Source organism: Lontra canadensis, unplaced genomic scaffold (genome assembly GCF_010015895.1).
Source record: "Lontra canadensis isolate GAN:19392208 unplaced genomic scaffold, GSC_riverotter_1.0 scaffold3, whole genome shotgun sequence".
Lineage (NCBI taxonomy): Eukaryota > Metazoa > Chordata > Mammalia > Carnivora > Mustelidae > Lontra > Lontra canadensis.
In genome coordinates this window covers 28,886,121-28,911,488 of record NW_022630997.1, presented here as the reverse complement: position 1 = coordinate 28,911,488, position 25,368 = coordinate 28,886,121, and the positions used below count along the sequence as shown (strand labels likewise).

At 37.2% G+C, this 25,368-nt stretch overlaps 1 protein-coding gene across 4 annotated transcripts in view; it reads left to right on the top strand.

The window, feature by feature from the left end:
- Positions 1-1,451: 1,451 nt before the first annotated feature.
- The window catches only part of MARCHF8 (membrane associated ring-CH-type finger 8), a 125,876-nt gene continuing 101,959 nt past the window's right edge, over positions 1,452-25,368 (top strand). For 2 of the 4 annotated variants that reach the window (XM_032837523.1, XM_032837485.1), the window contains exon 1: positions 1,452-1,578. The gene's annotated coding sequence lies outside the window, so the exon portion shown is untranslated. Of the gene's footprint in view, positions 1,579-1,684; positions 1,709-1,992; positions 2,103-25,368 lie in introns of those variants that run through there. The other 2 variants (XM_032837514.1, XM_032837504.1) reach the window with 2 other exon arrangements.

Here is a 25,368-nt window from a genome sequence, read left to right as displayed (position 1 = left end):
ACCTATTTTCTATAGTAAAAGATGAGTATGGAGACAAATCACTGTATTTTCTTCTCTTTGTGGTGTTGCATTTTAGGTGTGTTAATGAAGAGGATGATTGACCTTGCACTGACTGGAAGGATATTTTGAGCCCACTGTTTTGACCCTGTCAGTTTGCTCTTAGCCATGTATGCAACATGATCAGGATTGTATGGAGGAATTAATTATGCAATAGATCATTCCAGGACAATTCTGGACTATGTGAAGGTATTGGGTCACAATTCTCATTAATTTACAAGAAATAGTACAGATTATCAGGTTTTTATGCAATTTATAATGACTATTATGGGAGAAATTGGCAGTGGCTGAAACTTTACTTATGTAAAGTCTGATGGAGGAAAATGACTTGCTAGAAATAGTTACTAAAAACAAGTATCAGCTATAATAAGTAAAGTTTGATGTGACAAAACCTGAATGCTGGGGCGCCTGGGTGGCTCAGTGGGTTAAGCCTCTGCCTTCTGCTCAGGTCATGATCTCGGGGTCCTGGGATAGAGTCCCGCATCGGGCTCTCTGCTCGGCGAGGAGCCTGCTTCCTCCTCCTCTCTCTCTCTCTGCTTGCCTCTCTGCCTACTTGTGATCTCTCTCTGCCAAATAAATAAGTAAAATATTTAAAAAAAACCCTGAATGCTGAATCAAATTTTTTTAAAAGATTTTATTTTATTCATTTGACTGACAGAGATCACAAGCAGGCAGAAAGGCAGGCAGAGAGAGGAGGAGAAAGCAGGCTCCCCGCTGAGCAGAGAGCCAGACGCGGGCCTGGATCCCAGGACCCCAGGGACCATGACCGGAGCTGAAGACAGACGCTTTAACCCACTGAGGCACCCAGGTGCCCCCTGAATCAAATATTTATTTAGGTGTGTTTGTATTTACAGATGCAAAAACTAATTCTCATGAAAATGATAATAAAATATAATTTAAAATAGAATTTGGAAGTCCCATAAGCCTTCCTCACACCCATTCTAGGATGGGAGTCAGGGTGGGGTAGGCTGTGGAATAGCCATTCATTCCAGATTAGGGAGCGAAAGGAAACAAATATTCCTTAAGGTAAACAAACACTCCGCCTTCGTTTGTTAGTCTTAGGTTAAGAAGTATTTCCATTTTTTTCTCCAAGTTCAACATCAGAATACCTGACCGAATTCCCTTCTCCTTTCAAAGCACTAATAATATAAGCGGTCGAGCCCAGGGCTCACAAAGGGAGGGTGGGAAACAGGAATGGTCTCTCCCCTTCCGCGTCCTGACCGCGTACGACCCGCGGGCCTCGCCGAGACCAGGGAAGCAGAAGCCTCCGCAGCCGCCACAGCCTCCGCGGCTCCTCGCCCACCCCTTAGCGCGCCCGTCGTTGCCAGGCAACACCTCCACAACCTCCGCCCGCGGGCGAACACGTGACGCGCAAGTCACGTGACGGGGCCGTGGCGTCCTCCCGCGGAGGGGTGTAAACAGGCCCGGTGGCGGCCGAGCTGCGGGCCTGCTGCATCCTGGTGTCCGGCATGCTTCAGGCGGGCCCGGACGGCCCAGCCGCGAGCTCAGCGCCCACCTGAGGTAACCCCTGCGGCCTCGGAACGGGCGTACCTCACGCTGCTTGCAGGAGCTGCTGCCCGCCGCCGACCGGGCCGAGAGAGCCCCCGGCCCCGGCAGGGGGTGTGGCTGCCGGCTGTGCAGTCTGCGACAGGTGGGGTGGGCGGGGGCGGCCGCCGAGGCCAGGGCTCTGCAGCGCCTTGGGTCGCGCGGCTCCGGCGTGGAATCGGCGGAAAGGCGGCATCGACCCCGTGTTGTGGGCCGCTGCTCGAGGCTGCCCCTGGGATCGGGCCGAGCCGGGGGCTGCAGGTTCCGTCGGGCGCTTAGGGTGTGGGGCTGCCAGCGTGGAGTCCCTGTTGAAGTCGCCGGCCCACGCGGGCTGTGAGACCTTGGGCAAGTCAGCCTCAGCCGTGGCCCTGGCCCTGGCCTGAGTTTCCACATCTGTAACGAACGTCGGGCTAGGTGATCTGTGAGGACCTTCCACTTCTGACGTGTGCAATCTCGAGAAAGACCTGCATACTTTGGAAACTGCCAGAGGGAAAGTTTAGGTAGATACCTGTCTTTTAATTGCTAAGTTCCTGTTTTTAAAATTTTCATCTGACACGATTTGGCTTCTTGTTCATGTGGGTGAAGTTTCTAATAGAAAACTTACTATACAAAGTCGTAATGGTTTATGCTGCTGCTTCCCCGCCCCCCAGGCTTTTCTGATGCAACGAAACCTTTCTTAGAACCTCGTCTGAAGCCCAGTTAGTTAGAAAAAAAAAAAAAAAAAAGAAGAAAGAAAAAGAAAAGAAACTTGAAACCTTTGCCTCTCTGTCTTCCTGTTCCACTGCAATACCCCAAAGGGCCCCCAGGGATCACAGGTTGAAAAGCACTGTTACACTGTTGAGGAAGTGTTCTGTGTTTGTTAATTTAATAGGCTCTGGAAGATGAATCTTTTGCTGTGGAGTTTTCTATTATTTTTCCTTCAGTTTTGTTCGACTGTGTGTCATATAGTTAGAGTGACAATTGGTATATTTCGCATATAGACGTGGGAAAGGCCCCCAAATTTCCGATGGACCTTTCTGTTTCCATCTTTTCTTGCGTTCCGGGCCCAAGGGGTGTTAAGTGTATACTTAAAATAGACCTAGTGCTCATTATTAACCTACTTGATCAGGTATGGAATGGGAGTGGAAGACTTTTTGCAAGACTTTTATTTAGGCTCAACTGAATGGATTAGGACATTAACACTGAAAAATATATAAGTTGGGAGAATACATGACTTACATCGATATAGTCGTGTAATAACATGAACTACTACAAATTTTGAAACCCTGGATTTTGAGAGAACTGGGTTTAGGTGAAAAGGTGGTCCTGTTTCATATTGTGGTCTGTAGACCAAAAGTTATTAGTATGATTTTTTTTTAAGCTAAGAGAAATTGCTTAGTTTCCTGGTTGTTTTCGAAGATTAGGGTTGATAAGAGATTTACTGAAACTTGAAGTTTGATATTGAAAGAGGAAAACCATAGTTTTTTACAGCTTGTCCACTTGGTGCTTCTGTGAGGTGAGCCAGGATTGGAGGTTGAAAGTACTATGAATGGAACCCAAGGAGATCTATGGAATATGTTTTCTCTTTTCTTTTCCTTTTTTTTTTTTTTTTTAAGATTTTATTTATTTGACAGAGAGACCAGAGAGGGAACACAAGCAGGGAGGGGGGAGTAGGAGAGGGAGAAGCAGGCTTCTCTCTGAGCAGGGATCCCAATGCGGGCCTTGATCCCAGGACCCTGGGATCATGAACCCAGCCGGAGGTAGCTGCTTAACAACTGAGCCACCCAGGTACCCTGTTTTCTCTGTTCAAAGTAGACTCACTTCCTTAATCTTTGGTGTAGGTTTAGGTAAGTCACATATTTTCTTTACGTCTCAGTTTCTGCTACAAAGTGAGGAAATTGGATTGATTACTACTCAGTTTTTGGCTTTAGTTAGGGTTACTAGATAAAATACAGATAACCTAGTTTAAATTTGAATTTTAGATGAATGGTGAAAAAGTTTTTAATATAAATGTTGCATAAGGCATGCATTACTAAAAAAATCCATTGTTTATCTGAAATTCAGGTTTAACTGGGCTTACTGTATTTTTATTTGCTGAATCTGGCGACCCTACTTCAACATTTTTGTCTTTAAATTAGCTTTAGGAAGGAATTATAGATGCATAGACAGGAATGAATTTATTCTCTCAAGACTCCCTATTATCAGCAGTAGTGTCTAGTTCTTGAAGAACAGCTCTGTTTCATTTGTGGTTGCACCATGAAGCAATTCCTTTTCTACCATAGGCACATAATGTTTAGGTTTGTACTTTTGGTGGTAATTTATTTTTTTTAATTTTTAAATTAAAAAAAATTTATTTATTTATTTTAGAGAGATCTTGAGCAAGCACAGGAGGAGGATGGGGCAGAGGTAGAGGGAGAGAGTGTCTGCTGAGTGTCCATGCTGAGCCTGGAGTCTGACTAGGGGCTCCATCTCATGACCCTGAGACCATGACCTGAGCAGAAACCGGGAGTCAGATGCTCAACCATCTGTGCCATCAGGGTTCCCTGGCAAACAATTTAAATATCTGAAAGAAAAAAAAAGTTGCTTAAATTTCTAAAAGTAACAAATTTGGGTCAGGAAATGGTATGTACTATTTTTTTTTTTCTATAGAAGATAAAACTCTACCTGTTCTCCAGTTATATGATTGACTTTAAGATATGTTCTAAGGCAGTTGACTGTTCTGATGGTAAATAATCTTTCACGAAGTTATTATACCTATGATTTGGTCCCCTGTGATTATGGAAAATAATCAATGTATGCAGTATAAATATTTTATATTTTATTTTATTTTATTATTTTTTAAACTCCTAGTGCATGCTGATTTTTTTTTTAAGATTATTTATTTATTTGACAGACAGAGATCACAAGTAGGCAGAGAGGCAGGCAGAGAGAGAGGAGGAAGCAGGCATGCCGAGCAGAGAGCCCGATGTGGGACTCTATCCCAGGACCCCGAGATCATGACCTGAGCCGAAGGCAGAGGCTTTAACCCACTGAGCCACCCAGGCGCCCCTAAACATTTTATATTTTAACCGACCACTGTTAATCTTGTATTTGCTATATCTTGAAGAATTTCAGTGTTGAAATTCTTTTCCAAGGAGTATAGTTTTTAATTTTTTATAATTTTTGAGAGTTTTAAAGAAAACTAGGCCAAATCTTTTACTCACCTCTCTCTGAAATTCCTGAATTTTCAAATTCATTCATTCATTCAATAGTCAACAAAAAATTGAGTGTCTTTTATGAGCCAGTCTCTTGTAATCAGTGTTCTAGGATCTTCAGGTGCTTATCTTTGACAGAGGAGTTAAATCACATGCATTCTAGGGATAATGTGATGAGGGCCTTGAAGTAATACAAATACCGTGGAAATTGAGAGGAGAATGAGAACCCATCAGTTGATAGATTGAATGGCAGAACCTCCTAGAGGAGGTGGTATGTAATCTAGATCATTGTGATAAATGTTGGGTCAGGAAGACAGGCTTACAGAAAGGTATGAAGAAGCAGGAAAAGGCAGGGAATCCATATTCTCAGTTCCACAAAGCATACACTTTTTTGGGTTAAAAGTAATTGATAATATCGTTTATATGTAGTTTTTGGTTCACTAATACTCTTCATCTGCATTAAGTATATTGGAATGAAATTTTTTCAGTGTGTATATTAGAGAGATCTTCAGATGTCAGTGTAGCTCTCTGAAAAAATATTTATGAAATATGTTACACGTACAAAAATGTGTAATTTGCATATATAAAGCTTAAAAAATGGAATATTATCACACCATTGAAACTTGTGTGCCCCTTCCTGATTAGACACCCCTTTTTCTTTCCTTTGGGAGTAAGCATGTACTGAATTCTATCATTTCTTTGCTTTTCTTCATAAACTTATTTTATGTGTATACTACTCCCCCACACATTGTTTACTTTTACATGTTTTTGAACTTTATATAAGTAGGATCATACTATGTGGATTTTTTTCTGAGACTTTTCCACTTAGGTTACTATGTTTCATTCATGTTTTTCCCCCCACTAAGGTTCCACCCATATTTTTATGAAGTGTAAGGATTTCACTGAGGTAAACAGCTAGGATTGGGGTTGCTGCTTGTAGGATATGGGTATCTGTAATTTCCTAAATATTGCCAAGTTACTTTCTGTTGTGGTTGTGCTGTTTTAGTTTCCTCCCTGCAGTGTATGAGAGTTCCTGCTGCTCTCCTGTCTATATGCTGTCTTTTATTTGGTATGAGCAAATCATATACCTAATAAGAAAAGTCTAGTATCTAGAGCATGTAAAGAAGACTTAGAGCTCAACAATAAAAGGAACAGAAACTCATTTTAAAAACAAAGGATTTGAATGGACATTTCTTCAGACAAGATGTACAAATGGCCCATAAGCACCTGAAAAGAAGCTTGATTTCATTAGCCACCAGGGAAATGCAAATGAATACCACAGTGAAATACCATGTCATACCCACAGGGATGGATGTAGTCAAAAACATAATAGCAAGTGTTGAGGAGATAGTGGAGAAATTAGAATCTTCATACACTGTTATGAGGAATGCAAGGTGATGGAACTACTTTGGGAAAACAGTCTGGTACTTCCTCAAACAGCTGAACATAGGGATTGCAAATGGCACAGCAACTACACTCCTAGGTCTATACCCAAAGAAAAATTAAAATATATATTCACACCAAAACTTGTACGCAGATGTTCAGTGTCAATATTCATAATAGCCAAAAAATAGAAACCAATGTATGCCAGTTGATAAATGGATAAATAAAATGTGGTTTGTATATACAGGAAAATATTACTCAGCCATAGAAGGAATGAAGTACAGATTCATGCTACAACATAAATAGATGAACCTTGAAAACATGATGCTAAATGATAAAAGTCTCAAAAGGCCACATATTGTATGGTAAAATTTATACAAAATTTCCAGAATACACAAATGTATACAGTGAGAAAATATGTCATTGATTGCCTAGAGCTGGCAGCTGGGTTGGGGGTAGATGGGAGATTTGATAATCAGTATTGTTTCTTTTTAGGATGATGAAATGTCCTAAAATTGATTGTGCTGGTGGTTGCACAATTCTGTGAATATGTGAAAAACCATTGAATTGTACACCTAAGAGAAGGGAGGATATTAAAACAAAACAAAACACAGAAAAGGTTGCTATGTTGTGAGCAGTCCTATGCAGAGACCCATGTGGTGAGGGAGCAAGACTTGCCCATAGCCATCTAAGTGAGCTTAGAAGCAAATTCCTCCTTCCTCCCTTTTACACAGAGCCAAGCCTTTAGATGATCCTATAACCCGGCCAGTAGTTTTGACTGCAGCCTTGTGACAGACCATGAGCCAGATGTACCCAGTTTAGCTGCCTAGATTGCTGACCCATAATAATTGTTAGATAGTAAATGTTCATTGTTTTAAATGAGTCTTGAGGTAATTTGTTATGCACAACAAATAATACATGGGCAGTAGCATTGCATTATGGGTTGCCTTTCATTTGGTGTTATGGGAAGCCATGATGGTTAAATTAATGCACTATAATTGACTCTTCTTTTTATTTATCATTTTGTTAACCACAACTCATAACCAAGAGTTAGTAATATATTTCTTGAGATATTCTCTAAATTATTGGGGGGGGGAGAATTTATGCTTAGAATATTTTCAATTTGTTTTATTATAATTAAAAAATTTTATAATCCTATGTGCTGCATCATGAATCTTTATCAGCCACGGCAGGCCACTTCCAGACCATATAGCAGTACAGACTATTTCTCATATTTTCATGATCTTCTGGTAACTCTTTTATCTTTAGAAGTTGTGGATGGTATTAATATATTTTAGGCAGATTTATTTTATTATTTATGGCTTTAGCATAGCACTTAGAAAATAGTTACTGAGGGAAAAACCGCAGTTCCCTACAGCCTCATTCTATTGAAACCATATGAAAGGAGGGTAAAATTTTTTTTTCTTTTCCTTTGAATATTTCTGAATTTCACTTGAAGAAAGATTGACTCTGTGGATAAGGAACTCGTGGGTTTTGAAATTTGATTTAAGAAATGAAGACATGTTTAAAAAGGTTTTAAGGATTCTCTTTGTCATTTATTTTTCCTACCTTTTAAAAAGTATAAAAGATGTATATTTATTAGTATATAAAGATATCAGTAAAATGTTGTTATATGAAGAAAAGCAGGCCATAGAAGTTTTCTCCTAGAAGTTTTATAGTTTATATATTTAGGTGTGTGATCTATTTTTAGGGGTTAATAGCATATGTATGAGATAGGGATCTAGGTTCCTTGATGAATACACAGTTGATTTGGTATCATTAGTTGAAAAGATTATCCTTTCCATATTACATTTGTTGTCCTTTATTCCTTGCCCATTGCATTACCTTGCCATTTTATGTTGGGAGTCAACTGGTGAGATATATGTGGATCTATTTCTGGACTCATTCTTCTGTTGGTTTATAAGTCTGTCCCTATGTCAGTACCATACTGCCTTTCTTACTGTAGCTTTATGTGTGGTTTGAAATTGGTTAGTATAAATTCTTTACCTTTGTTCTTTATTTTCAAAGATCTGTTTCAAAGAACTGTTTTTAATTTTGTAGTGTACATGTCATGTACATATTTTGTCAAGTTTATATCTTAATATTTTGTGGTTTTTGATGTTACAAATGGGATTAAAAATCATTTCCTACTTATTCATTGCTCATATGTAGAAATACAATTTTTTGTATTCTCTTAGTATCTGGTAGCCTTTCTAAATTCCCGTACTACTGCTAGTAGTCTTTTGGTTACGTTTTAAGAATTTTCTACATAATGTGATCATTGAATAAAGACAGTTTTATTTCTTCCTTTCCAGTCAGTATGCCATTTCTTTCTTCCTTCCTGCCTGCCTTCTTTCTTTCCTTCTTAATTTCTTTCTTTGACCTATTGCATTGGCTAAACACCTCAAATCCAACATTATGATATAAGTGGAAAGCAGACAATCATGTGTTATTCTCAGTCTGAGGGGGAAAGGATTGAGTCTTATGAATGATACAAAAACTACTAAGTATAAACATCTTCAAATGTTAAATTAGACTTAATAAAAATTAAAAACTTCTGCACTTTAAAAGACTGCCTTTTTAAAAAAAGATTTTATTTATTTATTTGACAGAGATCACAAGTAAGCAGAGAGGCAGGCAAAAGGAGAGGAAGGGAAGCAGGCTCCCTGCTGAGCAGAGAGCCCTATGCAGGACTTGATCCCAGGACTCTGGGATCATGACCTGAGCCGAAGGTAGAGGCTTTAACCCACTAAGCCACCCAGACGCCCAAAAGACTGCTTTGAATGAGAACAAATATTTGCAATTCATATATGACATATATATGACAAAGGACTTTTATTCAGTGTTTATAAAGAACCTCTATAAATCATTAATAAGGCAGACAACCCAAATTATAAAATTGGTAAAAGATTTCGATAGACACTTCACAAAAGAAGATATTTGATTTCACAGAAGCCACATTTAAAATTCTCAATATATTCAGTAATTTAGGGAAATGCAAAGCAAATCAAAATTATAAACAACTCTTTGCCTATAAGAATGATTACAATTGAAGAGATTGACTTTATCAAGGGCTGGTGAAAATTAGAACAACCAGAACTTACATGAATTGCTAGTAGGAGTGTATTATGATACAGGCAATGTGGAAAACAGCGTGGCAGTTCCTGTTAGCTTGAACATGCATTTATGGGATGATCCAGTGATTCCACTCCTAGTTATAAAATAAAAGATTACATCACAAATGATGTACACCCAAATGTTCAGAGATCAAAACTGGAAATAGCCCAAATGTCCATCAATAATTGCACAGTGGAACACTATTCCACAGTAAAAAAGGAACTGCTGATACTATCATGGCATGTAATAGAAAAACATTTTGCTGAGCAAAAGAAGCCAGACACAAAAGAGTACATACCATATAATTCCATTCAATTCATCTTAGAGCCAACAAAACTAATCTATAATAAAGCAGATTAGTGATTGCCTAGGGCCAGAGTGGGAGGAATTGACTACAGAGGAACAAGAGAGAATTTTTTGCAGTAATAGAAATGTTCTGTTTGAATGTTAATTGGTTAGTCGTTACACTGTGTGTGTTTTTGTCAAAACTTCCAACATTACATGGTTATTTTATGTAAATTATGACTCAATACAGTTGATTTAAAAAATCAAGGGTGTGGGGTGCCAGGGTGGCTCAGTGGGTTAACCTCTGCCTTCGGCTCAGATCACCATCCCAGGGTCCTGGGATTGAGCTCCGCATCGGGCTCTCTGCTCAGGAGGGAGCCTGCTTTCTTCTCTCTCTCTGCCTGCCTCTGCTTACTTGTGATCTCTGTCTGTCAAATAAATAAATAAAATCTTAAAAAAAGCGCAAGGGTGTAAATAGCATTTATAGAATAAGCATAGATGTTTTATATAGAGTAATTCTATGTAAAATTTTTAAATGTATGTATACACACATGCATAGGAAATGTTTGAAAGGATGTTCAGCAAATTGTTGCTGATTACGTCTAGATGGTGAAATTTTAGGTGATTTAAAAGAATGATTGGACTTTGCTATATTATTTCCTATATTATTTCCCATAATATTTCCTATATTATTTGGACATTTCCTATATGATTTCCTATATTATTTATAATATTTCCTATATTTTTTCAATGAATATATCTTGACAAAAGCAAAATATTTCTTTTTTTTTGTTATCTGGAAGTTTTATTCCTTGATGTTTTCATCTTTTAAATATTGAATAAGCACTATAATAGTTATGAAATATGTTTAGATCTTAAATACTTTTATTCTTTAATCACCACCGATTAGGAACAAAGCCTTACATTACCTTTGATGCCCCTTGGTCCTCCTCTCACCCCATTTTTTTTTTTTTACCTCTCCACAGACATAACTGATGCCCTAAATTTGTGTTTATTATTTCCTTGTTATTTTTTTTTTTAAGATTTTATTTATTTATTTGACAGACAGAGATTACAAGTAGGCAGAGAGGCAGGCAGAGAGAGAGGGGAAAGCAGGCTCCCTGCCGAGGAGAGAGCCCGATGCGGGGCTCGATCCCAGGACCCTGGGATCATGACCTGAGCCAAAGGCAGAGGCTTTAACCCACTGAGCCACCCAGGCGCCCCTTTCCTTGTTATTTTTAATGATTGTATCACACTTGCCTCCCTAAGCTGTGTTCTTTCAGTCTTCACACTGTTGAACTTAATAACTAGAATCATATTGCATGTATACTTTCATCACTTGCTTTTTTTTTTTTAAAGATTTTATTTAGTTATTTATTTGACAGACAGGCTCCCTGCTGAGCAGAGCGCCCGATGTGGGGCTCGATCCCAGGACCCTGGGATCACGACCCGAGCCGAAGGCAGAGCCTTTAACCCACTGAGCCACCCAGGCGCCCCCATCACTTGCTTTTTTATCCCACATAATACGAGACTTGAGAGACTCACCCCTATTTCTGTATGTGGTTGTAGTCCACTGATATGTAATTGTTGTATTGCATTATGTTATATGAGTATTCCCTAATTTGATCTTTGTACTCTTGATGAATAATTGGGTTGTTAATTTTTTTCCTGTTATGAGCAGTGGTTATGTGAAATTTTTTAAAGTTTATTTATTAGATTTTAGTAATCTTACACCCCACTCTATGGTGGGGCTTGAAATCATGACCCTGAGATCAAGATCTGAGCTGAGATCAAGAGTTGGACACATAATTGACTGAGCTACCCAGACATCCCTGATTTTTCTCATTTGTCGGTGTTGAAGTGCCTGTTATCATATGTATGTCTTTGAACATTCATGGAAGTATTGGTACAGTTTAGAGTCCTAAAAGTGGTATTGTCTGGCCAAATGAGATTTAAATTGTGTAGTGGCAATTGTTGCCCCAATTTTTTTTTCACTCTGTATTTCCCCCTAATAATAATGTGTAGGTACATTTTTTCCACTCCCTTGCCCATATTATCTCTTACCCATCTCTATATTTTTCTGTACTTTAAAATTAATGTTTAAGTTTTCATCAAAATACTTGGATATTGTTTAAAAATAATGAACACAAAGGGCTCATAATGAACACAGAGGCAATTTCTCTTTTCTCATTTCTAGGTAGTTACCTCCATGGTTCGTAAACTTAATGCTTATGCATATTATACAAACACATTATAATGCATATACATACTTAACAACTTTAGATTATACATTGCCTCCTGTTACGTGGATTTGGGAATCTTAAATTCCTTACTTTCCTCTTCTGCATTCCAGCTATGGTTATAACCTTATTTTTGTTGAAAAACCACTTAGTTAAGTGACCACTTAACTATTGAACTATTGTTCTATAGAGCCAAGTAGTAGTCTGTGACTACTTTTTCTTTCTTACGTATCTTTTTAAAGTTACCTCATTTTTTCAGTGACACAACTTTTCATATACACATTCTTAATTTTTACCAGATGCTCTTCTATATCATCTATTATATCTCTTCTGTCAATCTCTAATATTCTGGAGGTCTTTGCTCCTAGAGCCTTCCATAATCCTGCTTTAATATGAACCGGAATTCTCTGGGCTTCCTGCTCAGTCACTATGTGGGAGACCTCTATCCTGGCCAGTTTCTCCAGAGAATCATCTGTTCTCTCATTGTGTATTAGTCTTGATAATTTAAACCCTTGCTCCTCAAAATGTATTCCATAAACCAGCCACATGAAATATCATCTTAGAGCTTGTTAGGAAATTATAGAATCTCAGGCTGCATCCCAGATCTGCAACAAGATGATCTGTATGCGTTGAAAAATTTGAAAGCCTGGGGCTGTGCTATAGTGTGGTAACAGTAACAATAGGAACAACAAAATATTATTGTTATGCAAAAGTTAATACAAGGTGGCTGTAACTCTTCCATCTGTAACTATGCCATCTGCCTCCAGGATGGCAGTTAAAGAGAGACCTGGCTGGAGGATCTCAGTGAATATTTTTAAGGGACTAGAAGTGACAAATATTATTCTCCCTGTATTATATTGGCTGGGAATCTGTCACATGGCCTCTCACATAATTGCAAGAGAGAGTGGAAAATGTAGTCTCTGGTTTGCCTGGGAACATAAAGTTTGTAGTAGGTAAATAGCATTGACACTGTTTCAGTAGGTCATTCTGGTTCCCAAACTGTTTCATTCTTTTTCCCACATATAGAGCGCACTAATCCCCTATCCAACCAGTCATTGCCTTCGGTTCAAAGTACAGGATCTCTATGACTGGCTGTCAAGTCCACATCAGCCTTTCTTGTTACAGTGAACCAAAATGACCTATTTATCCCCTGCCCCCCCCCCAAAGTATTATAGTAAGAATACAACATGATTAGTAATCAATCCCATTTGGAAGGTGAAGCATGGAGAGACAGAAGTCACTTTTCTGTAACAGTTCCTTAATCCTTACGGATGGACATTATAAAGGAAGATTCCCATTATGGAAGGAAAGGATATTTAAGTAGATTCTGATTTTGTTCCCAGGGACAAACTCTCACATTCTTTTTTCTTTATGGCCCCAGGCACCATCCTCTAGAAGGTTCTCACCCCACCCGCTTGTCTTATTTGGCCACATCGCACATCCAAGTTTGATATTTGGAGCTTGCACTTCTTGGGTATTGTGAGGTTAGTCTTTTTGTAGAAGGTTGGACTCCCAGAGATTGCTGTTAGGTCTTGAACAGTCACACTTTCCAAATCTGGTTTACAGTTTTCTGCCAGTGTGTTTCCCTTAGAAATTTAGCAGACTCATTATCCATTTTTCTTCTAGTCAATCACAGTGCCAATAACCAAATTTGTTCTTGAGATATAGTTCTGAAATCTATTTTTCTGCTTTCTTGCTTCGACTCCTCTGTCTTGTTTCAGTGGAAGCCATCTGTAATGTCACACTATAATCTGATTTTCTCTGGGGCAATTTTTTTCTTGTAATACCCTGATAGAAATAGCTGGTAGTAACCAACACACCATCATTTTCAACTTCTAGCTTTTTCAAGACCCATAGAGGTTAAAGTTCATCAGGTGTGTGGTTTGTTTTCTGAATTAGAGCCATCAGCAGAATTTCTAAATATTTTCCCTTTCATGACATGGATCATCATCATCCCATTCTCTATATGAAGTTCCTCATTGCCTACAAAGTGATGACTAAATAAATACAACTTATTTAGGTTTTTGTTACGATAGCACCCTACTTCTGGTAGAAGTTTCTGGGTGGGGAGGTGGTCAGGGACAAATTGTTTTATTTATAGACTTTTTATTGTATCTCTCTTTCTTAGCCTTTAGATTGTTTCCATTCATAACCTGAAGCCTGAGCCCTGTGGTGGTTTTTTTTTTAAGTAGGTAAGTTAGTTCATTTTTAAAAAAAATTTGTTTTGAGAGAGAATGCATACACAAGAGATCACGAGTGGGTTGGGCAGGGAGCCTGATGTGGGGCTTCATCCCAGGACCCTGGGTTCATGACCTCAGCTGAAGGCAGATGGTTAACTGACTGAGCCACCCAGGTGCCCTGAATTAGTTCATTTTGTATCTTTATCCATCATTTCATGTATTTTACATTGTGGCCTTCTTCACCTTGCAAAATCATCAATTTAGCATTAATTTAATTATTAATATTTGTATATTAATTTAATTATTAATATTTCCATATTTTCTTCCTTCAAAAAACATGTTGAGTTTTTTTTTTTTTGTCTGCTTGGGTGCCCTCTCTCATTTGTAGCCTTCTTATTTATAACTTTTTTCTTTATTTTTTACTAGTTTTTTTGTCAGATATGTGCTTTGTAAATATTTTCTCTCAGTCTGTAGTATTTCTTTTCACCCTTCACAGAGCAAAATTTTTTATATTTATGAAATCTATAAATTGTCCTCTTGGGGATCATGACTTTGGTGTCAAGTTTCAGAGTTCTTTCTCTAGCCCTAAATCCTAGAGATTTTCTTCTATAATTTTTTTCTCCCTAAAAGTTTTATAGCTTTATGTTATACACATATTGAATTAATGTTTGTATTATGTATGAAACTTAGGTCAAGGCTCATTTTTTTTTCCTGTTGCTTTGGCACCATTTATTGAGAAGCTATCTTTCTTCCATTGAATGGCTTTATCAAAAATTTCCTGGACATATTTGTGTGGATGTATCTATGGATTCTCAATTCTGTTCCATTAACCTCTATGTCTGTCCCTCTGGCAATACCACACAGTGTTGATTACGGTAACTCTGTAATTAAAGTCTTATAATCAGTAGACTGATTTCTCACATTCTGTTTTTTTCTTTCAAAGGTATTTTGGCTATTGTGGGTTTCTTTGTTTTTCCATATACATTTAAAAATAATCTTGTCTTTTTTTTCTTTTCCTTCTCTCTTTTGCACAACACTGAGATCAGACTGACTGAGCCACCTAGGTGACCCAAAATAATCTTGTCTATGTATTCGAAAAAATATTGATGAGGTTTTGATAGGAATTATGTTAAGCTTGTATATCAGTTAGGAAAGAATAGACATCTTTACTTTATTGAACTCCAGTCCACGAATACAGTATGTGTCTTTTTGTTATTAGTTCTCTGATTTCTTTCACCAGCATTCTGTGCTTTTCAGCATAAACGATCTTTGTTTTGTACCTAAGTATATAATTTTTTAATGATTGCGTTGTATTTTTAATTTGTGTCCTTGTTTTAATTGATAGTATATACCAGTACAACTAATTAATAAGCTTCTGTTATATCCTGCACATTGCTGAACTCACTTATTCTGGGAGTGTTTTGGTAGACTCCTTGGGAATTTTTATATAGACAGTCATGCCAGCTGCAAGTAGGTGCAGTTTTATTTCTTACTTTCCAATCTGCATGCCTCTTATTTCCTTTTCTTGCCTTATTGCACTGGTTAGCACCCCCAGCATCATATTAAATAAGAGTTGCCTTTTCCCCAGTCTTAGTGGGGAAAGCAAAAAGGTGTAGGAGTTTGTTTTTTGGTAGATGCTTTTTATCAAATTAAGGAAATTCCTTTTTCTTATTTTTCTGAGTTTATCATAAATGGTTATTGAATTTCGTCAAATGTTTTATCTGCATTCATTGATATGAGCATGTGATTTTATTTATTAGCTTTTTAACATTGTAGATTAACATTATAGATTTAAAAAATGGACAGATCTTACATCCTTAGAATAAGGTTCATTTGGTCGTGGTTTCTTTTTATATTTGCTAAATTCTGTTTGTGAATACTTTGTTAAAGTTCTCTTTTTCTTTTCTGTTGAGAGAACATTATGTAGCCATTTCATTCTTTTAGAGTACATGCTCTAGTGACACTTTCTCTTAATTTACTTTTATCTCAGAATGTCTTGATTTCCCTTTCCTCTCTGAAAGGATATATTTGTTGGATGTACATTTCTGAGGTGATAGTTATTTTCTTTCAGTCCTTGAAAAGTATTGTGTCTCTTCTTAATGGTCTCTCTGGTTTCTGATTAAATACTTGCTGTCATTTAAATGATTTTTCCCTTGTAGGTAAGGTGTTGCTCTCTCACTGCTTTCATGATGTTTTCTTTGAGATGTTCAGAAGTATGACTATGACATGTCTTGGTAAGGAGTTATTTAAGTTTATCCTGTTTGGAGTTTGCTCAGAATCTTAAGTCTGTAAGTATATGTATTACCTTCTGTGAAATTTGGGAATTTTCAGCCATTATTTCAAATGCTTTTTCAACTCAGTCCTCTGTGATGACATGAATATTGGCTCTTTAGTTACAGTCCCACAGGTCCCTGAGACAGACTCTCTCTCTCTCTCTATATTTTTCTTTCTTCTTCTTTTTATTTAGTTTTCTTTCTCTCTGTCATTCAGATTGGGTAGTTTCTCTTCTGTCTTCTGGTTCACTGACTCTTTTCTCTGGTCCCACCATTCTGATATTGAACCCATTTCTTGATTTTTATATTTTGATAATTATGTTTTTCAGTTCTGAAATCGCCTTTTGGTTCTTCTTTGTATCCTGTATTTCCTTGCTGAGACTTTTTTTTTTTTTTTTTTACCAAGACACAGTAGTAATGGGGATGAAAATCCCTGCTGTTATTCAGCTTTCTCTAATACCATCCTCATGAGAATATTGGGATGCTTTGTTACACCTTGGTGGGAGTAAAAGTCTAGTTTATCTTCTGTAGTTGCTGGACTGGGTGGGGTTGTAGCTGCAGTTTTTTTCTATGGTGTCTGGCTGGAGTAAGGTGTCTAAAAGTTTTACTGTCTTAAACTATATTGTCTTTCTGGGCTGACACTTTTCTGCTTGTTGAGTAGAAAGAGTTGGCTTTCCTTGAAGTTGTTGTTTTTTTTTTTTTTCAGTCTGTACTTCTGGATGTTTCTGAATTGCCAGTTCTTCATCTCTAAGTTTGGATTATATAAACAAAACCCAAGGAACCTCGATACCATTTTGTTCTTTAAAGCCTGAGGTCTCTAGCTGGTCTGCCTTCTTATCTGCCTTTCAGAGTCTTTATTTATTTTATATATAATGTCTGCAGTTTTTAGTTGTACTTAGTGAGACAAAGAAGGAAAAATATGTTTACTCCATCTTCCCAGAAACATAAGCTTTTCATTTTTAAAAGTAATTTTACCATCATTTTAATAGTTTTGGTGGAAAAGGAACTAAACTTAAGTGTTTAATCCATACTTTTGTTATTTATTAATGTTTTAGTACATTTGTATGAATTAGGGAGATTACATATTTTATTTGCTCAATGCTTGTTTTGTACATGGCACACAGTATGTGGGAAGGATGTTGAGAAATGATTGAGAGCATGAAACTCTGCCTGACTAAGATTTTTCAAAAATCTCCATTCTATAAATGAATCCCTTCTGTGTTACTCTCAGAAAGATTAGATTGCTTTTAGGTGAATTTCTTGAGGGTAGCTGTTGTAGAAGATGATACTTTAATACCATAAACCTGATTTTTAGGTTAAAATGACATTTTTTGCCAGGAATACTGGTATAATATATCCTTTAAATTTATAGTTTATAAATTATAATTCTTATGCTATAATCTTTTGCATCTATTTTGATTTATTAAAAAATAATTTAACTATATTCTCAGGAAGGATAACTTTTATATTAGATTCTGTCAAAGCATTAACATTTTCAAGAATTATTGGAAGTCTTAAGTTTGTTAATTCAGTTGAGATACTGTTAGGAATGTTCTAGTACTTACCCAGGTAACATAGCAGTTAAGGATATGGGCCCCGGAGCCATCTTCAGGGCTTATTGTATGGACTTGAGCGGGGGTTTACCATCCATATAGTGGAGATGATAACAGTTTTATTACTTCATAGGGTGGTTGTGACAACATGAAATCTTTTTTTTTTTTAAACTTGTTAAGACTGAAAATTTTTTTTTTTAAATTATAGAACTTTAAAGAAAATATGTCAATTCTGTTACATACACAGGATATCCTACAGTTTGGTATAGTTCTGAGAGCATTAGGCTTGTGAGTTAGGAAACCCAAGTTCCACTTCCTACTTTGATGAGCAGCCGCTTGACTCTGGCAAGCGAGCAACCTTGCTTTTTCTCTCTCAGCCTTACTTTACTCATTTATAAAAGTGGGCTTGGGGGGCGGCTGGGTGGTTCAGTGGGTTGGGCCTCTGCCTTCAGCTCGGGTCATGATCTCGGGGCCCTGGGATTGGGTCCTGCATCGGGCTCTCTGCTCAGCACAGAGCCTGCTTCCCCCTCTCTCTTTCTCTGCCAGCCTCTGCCTACTTGTGATCTCTCTCTGTCAAATAAATAAAATCTTAAAAAAAAATTGGGCTTGGGTTTGAACTGGTTGATCTCCAAGAGTCCTTCCAGTTCTTCCATTCTGGTTTTTTGTCTCCCACTGATTCATAATTGATCTAGCTATAACACAGTTCATGAGGAGAGCATATTTTACAGCCTGGAGAAGAAAGAGGAAAAAAAAAAAAAAAGCTTGGAGTGGGGAGAAATAGTAAGGGCTGATACATTGATAGTTAGGTTTATTTCACTGATTCTAACCTAGGGAAAAACTAACACTTGTAGTTGGAAGGGAAGAGCTCTTGATTTGGCATGATGGATGCATTTCTAACAGATACTCCTGTCCCAGCATTGAAATGGGCCACTGGAAGGATAAAGGCCAAGGCCAGACTGGCAAGTGATGCTTCAGAGTCAGACCAGTTATTTCTGCCTCAGGCAGGGATGGCGCTGGATGACTTCTAGAAACCTTCTGCCCTCCCATGGGTGGAAATCATGACATGATAAAGTTGTTAAAATAATCAAGAAAAGAAAGCCATATTGTAGTGTGGCAAAGTAGTCGGACTTTAACTGAATTGTAACAATGACATTTGTATTCTAAATTCATTTATGTTTTTTGTTTGTTTCTTTGTTTCTTTCTGCTTTTCTTTCCATGGTAGTGTTAGAGTGTTATTTGTTTTCGGTTTTGGAAATGTTGCTCCTCCTGAGTCTTGTGTCGTTTTTGGTGATTCATCTGGGAAGAGCAGCACTGTTATTTTCTTTGTTTTGACTGATGTGTGAATGTTTGGCACTTTTCTTTTAAGCTAAGTTGGGAACTGTGAATTTGGGTTCTTGGGTTTTGTTGACATACCAGCTAAATTTGTCATTGACTTTGTGAGTATGTTGCCAGCTTCTTTGGAGATGTTTATGGGTCCAGGCGGAAAATTTTTATAGTACAATCTTACAGTTTCTGCTCTGAAGCAGTCTTTGAAGGAATATATGTGGGGGAGCACACCCTTGGGGAAAAAGTTATTCTTAATCCTTTTATTGAATTATAATGCTCCTTTTCCTACTTACTGCGGTAGAATTTGGTCATCAGAGGAACAGTTGTCTCACCCAGACTTAGCGTCTGGTTGAGGAGCGTGTGTGTGTTTATGTACATTTCCTAAACTACCTCAGATCTCCTTTACCCACTGGGTGTCCTCTTCCTTCTGAGTTGGGACTAGATTGCACTGTGCTAGTGGATAAATCATTTTATAGCAGGTTTTCAGTGTTTGCACTATTGGGATTTGGGGCCAGATAATTCTTCGTTGTGGGCGGCTGTCCTGCACATTATAGGATATTTAGTGGTATCCCTGGTGTTTTCTCATTGGATGCCAGTAGCACTCCACAGTTAGGGCAATCAAAAATATCTCCAAAAGTCCTGTGGGTGGCAAAATCGCTTCAGTTGAGAACCACTGACTAACGGATGCTTCTCTGCCAGCCCTCTGTCATCCTGCTCCCATCTGGTTTCTCCATGTTACTGGTCTTGCTCATGGCTTCCTCCCTGAGGCTGTGCTGTGCTCAGCTAATTAGGTGGAAAGTTCCCAAGGGGAAGGTGGGGAATAGGGCAGAGATAGTGAAATCAATGGGGAATAGGGCAGAGCTGGTGTAAGGTGTGGCCCTGGGTAGGGGCTGATCCCTGCAACACACAGATGGGTGTTTTTTGGTTGCAACTAATGGTTAGACTTAAATGTTTCTTGACGTGAAAGTGAGCTGACAGTGACAGTGGTTTCATGCTCATCAGGTAAGTGATGTCTTCGTGCTGTCTGAAGTCTGCCTTGGGAGTCTGCGGTTTTGAAAGAAAGCTCCAGGGATGTTCTCTCTTTAATGTTTTTATTTGAAAGAAACAAAGAGGAGATAGACCGCTTCTTGATGAACTTCCATGTTCAATTTCGATTTTGTTGTTGAGGTGACTTAAATAGCTAGATACTGTTAACAGGCTTTTTTTTTTTTTAAACATATATGAAACGAGGTAAGAGAATTTGTAAATATGAAGCAGCAAATATTTGATGAGTGCAACTGGGCATAGTGCCATACCTTCAAGAAAGGCTGAGTCCTGAAGAGCAAGGCAGGTAACTTGGAATGATGCCACCATGTAAGGGGCCATAGCTCTCTCTTAGGTGGGGGCAGACGCTAAGGGGTGGACAAGGAGAGCTCTTACAGATAACTTGAGAATTGGAACAGGTGTTCACAGTCCTTGTTTATAGTCAAACAATCAGTGTTTGTTATTAGTACTTTTCTTCTGTGTTTCATGGATTTTTTTTTTTTTTTTACCTAGTCAGGGTCATCCTTGAATACCTGTTTTTATAAACTTTATTTTCTTAACATTTATTGCTTAATAGTCCCCATTTTTAATAACTTTTAATGACTGCCTGTTGTATTTGTGATTATATTCTGATCTACTTACCCATTTCCCTATTGTTGAACATATAGCTTGCTTTAAAGAATTTTGCTACTGTTAATATCCTTTGATGAGTATCTTTGGGCATTCATTTTGTAAAGTCTTTCCTTTCTTTCTTTTTTTTTTAAGATTTTATTTATTTGAGAGAGAGAGAGAGAGAGAGAGAGATAGAACATGAGTGGGATCAAGGATAGAGGGAGAAGGAAACTGTCTGCTGAGCAGGGAGCCTGGTGCGGGGCTTGATCCTGGGACTCCAGGATCATGACCTGAACCAAAGTCAGATGCTTAACTGACTGAGTCACCCTGGTGCCCTGGGGCATACATTTTAAATCATAGTTCAGATGATTTCTTTAGCATAGTATTATGAACTAGAATCATTGAGTAAGATGGTGTGGATATTTTTAAGGCTTTTGATTTATATTTTTGAACTGCTTTACTGAAAGGTTCTTTTTCTTTTCTTTTTTCTTTTTTTTTTTTTTTTTTGAGGTTATAATTAACACTCTCACCTACAGGGTTTTGAGCGGCCATTTTAGGGCATGTTTGCCAACTGATTTAAGAGATGGAAAACATCTTGTCCTTTTTTGCCTATTTAAATTATTAGTGAAGTTGATTTTTTTTGTTGTTTTTCCTTTACAAGTTTATTAATTTCTTTTAGAAATAAGCTGTACATACCCTTTTCCCATTAATCTTTTGAGGTGTTACTTTTTTCCTGAATATTTTGTAGTTTCTTTATTAAAGGAAGTAACTTTTCGCCTGTCGTATTTGTCAAAAAGTTTTCCAGTTTTTCAATTATGTCTTTTGTGTTATGTGTCACTTTTTATTTTGATACTCTTTCAAACTTAGAGAAGTATAAGAAGAATACAAAGAATTTTCACGTATCTTTTACCAAGATTCACCAGTTATTTATATTTTACCCATTAGCTTTATCATGCTCTCTCTATGCATATATTTAAATCCACGTTTCTCTGATTAATTTGAGTCTAATTTGTGTGTTTCCCAAGAACCAGGGCATTCTCTTATAGAACCACAGTAAAATATTTGTCAGGAAATTAAATAATTAGGTATAGTACTATTACCTAATTCACAATTCATAGTGCATTTTTAACAATTGTCCCTATAATGTTCTTTATTGTTCTTTTGTTTTCCCTGTCCAGTATGCAATCCAGAATCACACTGATTTTTTTTTAATTTGCATGCATCACTTTATTGCCTTTGCCAAAAATTATTTGACCATGTGCCAAAACTAACATAGCCATTTGGAAATGGGTAGAGGTTGCAAATTTTTGTCCTTACAGAATGGACACATGCTGTCCCCACATAGATGATATAAAAATACCAAGTTGGTATAGTCCATAAAGTGAGCTGTGATGTAAATGATAATTAATAAGTCAAGCTGCTTGAATGAAACACTGTGAGACAGCTGAGTTACTGACATTGCTGGAAAGTGGGTTGGTGAATAACAGGCATGGGGAGCTCAGGTTTCTGTAGTCTACTTTAATCTGGATTATTTCCTCAACCTGTCTTTGTCATTCTTGATACTGACCTTTTTGAAAAGTACAGACCAGTTATTTTCTAGAATATCCCTCAATTTGTGCTTATCTGAAGTTTCCTCATGGTTAGATTCAGATTATACATTTTAGATGGGGAGAATATAAAGGTGGTTTTTAATTTTTTCAGTGCAGCATATTAGGAGCCTCCTGATGATAGGAAGTTCCAATATTGGTGACAAAATCACCAATAATTTAACACTTGATTAAGTTGCTGTCTGTTAGATTTCTCCACTGTCAAGATATGGTTTTTCCCTTTGAGGTTATTATTCACACTATATAAATATTGTATTCTTCGTTAAGCTTTCATCCACTAGTTTTAGCATCCTCTGATCTTTCAACTCCATTTTCCTTCTGTATTTATTAATTGACATTCTGTTGTAAAGAAGAGCTTTCCTTCTTCTTGAATGATTCATAGATGTATTCTTATTTAGTGACTTATAATTTATTATAACTTTGTGACCTATAATTATTTGGGTACTCTAATTGTTCCAGATTTGGTCCATGTGAACCTTCTCAAGTTGACTCCTCTGTCCTTTTTGTATGTCTGCAGTTCTTTGAGAATTTATTTGCTTTCTGGTACAACAAGACAGTCTGGGCTCGTTTTATGTGCCTCAGCCCTCAAGTAAACTTTTCTCCTCTGAAAAGTGGGGAACAAGATCTGGGTGCATGATATACTTACTGCAACTAGTGTGTTGTTACTATCTAGGCCTCTTAGGGGACAGAGCTAGCATATGTGTGTGTGTGTGTGTGTGTGTGTGTGTGTGTGTGTGTGTGTGTGCGCAGATGCATACTCACATAATATCTGTATTTTTTACTTATACATGTGTGGATACTCATGTATAGATATTAAAAATGATTTCAGGGGCGCCAGGGTTCAACATCTGACTCTTGATTTCAGCTCAGGTCATGATCTCAGGGTGGTGAGACTGAGCCCCGTGTCCAGCTTCACACTGAGGGTGCGGTCTGCTTGAGAATCTCCTTCTGCTCCTTTCCCTGCTTGAAAGCACTCTCTCTCTCAAAACAAAACAAAACAAAACACCTGATTTCATCGAGATACTACCAGTGTTATCCAACACCAGGGAGATACATTCCAGTGTCCCTGCATATATTGAATTTTGTCAAATGCTGTTGCATCTTGCTTACACTAATGGTGAAAAGATACTCCACTATGTTTATTTTTAGGAATCTAATAGTTTTAGCTTTTAGTTTATGATTTATGATCTGTCTCAGATTATTTTTTGCTCATGGTGTGAGACAGAGATGGAAGTTTATCTTTTTTCCTATGTGGATATCCAGTTTCTCTAGGGCCATTTGTTGAAAAGACTTTCCATTCCCCATTGAATTGATTCCCTACCTCTTTTGAAATCAGTTGGCCTTGTGAGTGTGCATTTATTCCTGGTGTGATCTTTTTGTCTTTAGGCCTGGACCATAGTTTGGGGATTACTGAACTTTATAGTAAGTCTTGAAGTGTAAGTCCTTCAACTTCGTTCTTTTTAAGATTGTTTTGGCTGTTCCAGAGTCTTTTCATTTCCATATAAATTTTAGAATCAAATGTTCAATTTCTATAAAAATGCCTGGTAGGAATATGAATATAATTCTGATTTGGGCAGAATCAGTATCTTTATAGCACTGAATCTTCCAAATTACAAACAAGATGTACGTCTCTATTTAGATACTTAGATATTTAACTTCTCTCAGGAGGTTTTTTTTAAATTATTATTTCTCAGTATATAGGGAATGCATGGCTTTTGTTAAAATGTTTCATAATTACTCAGCTTTTGACGTTATTTTAAGATGAATTTTAACATTTTTTTTTGTTGCTAGTATGTAGAAATGCACTTGAATTTTGTTTATTGACCTTGCATCATGCAAACTTGCTGAATTGACCTTGATTAATCTTGTTAAACTGACTTAGATTTCTTAGGAATTTGTTAACATTATGTCACCTGGGAAAAGAGACAGGTTTACATCATTCTTCCCAATTTGTATACCATATAATTCTTTTTCTTGCCAGATTATACTGAGTAGGACTTTCTCTTTATTGTTGAATAGAAGAGGTAAGAGTGGGCATGCTTGACTTGTTGACACCACAGAGGGAAAATTCTGAGGATTTCATTATTATATTATTTGCCATAGGTTTTATATTATAAAGGAAATTTCTCCTTGTAGTGTGCTGAGGCTTTTTTTTAAACTTAAGGTGTTGATTTTTGTCAAATGCTTGTGTTTTATCTGTTATTATATTGAAAGATAATGGCTTTCAAATGTTAATCCAACTTTATATTCCTGTGATAAACCCCACTTGATCATGATTTATTATCCTTCTTTAAGTTACTGATTTTGATTTTCCCTTAGTTTGCCAAGAGTGTTTTCATCTGTATTTATAACCTGTGTTCACGGTTTGTAGTTGTTTTGTAATTTTTTTAGGTTTTGCTAATAGATTTAGGCAAACCATCTAAATGGACTTGGGAAGTCTTTCCTCCTTAATTGTCTACCTTATATGTTTGATAGAATTCAGTAGTGAAACATTTGAGCTTTGAGTTTCTTTTTGCAAAAGGGTTGGCTAACCAATTCAGTTAATTTTAAGGTAGTTTTATTTATTTATTTATTTATTTACTTACTAGGTAATGGCTATTCAGATTTTTTGTGTGTCTGTGTGAATTAAATTTTTTTTTATTTTTTATAAACACATAAGATGTTTTTATCCCCAGGTATACAGGTCTGTGAATCGCCAGGTTTATACACTTCACAGCACTCACCTTAGCACATACCCTCCCCAATGTCCATAACCCCACCCCCCTCTCCCAATCCCCCTCCGCCCAGCAACCCTCAGGCTATTCAGATTTTTAAAATTTCATCCTGTGTCAGTTGTGGTAAGTTGTGTTTTTCTTATCATTATGGTAGATTTTTTCCCATCCTCTTACTTATAACCTTTGTCTTTATAGTCAAAGTGTATTTCTTGTAGACATAGTATATTGGGCCTTTTTTACTTGATTTTTCTCTTTTTCCCAGTTTGACATTTTCTACCTC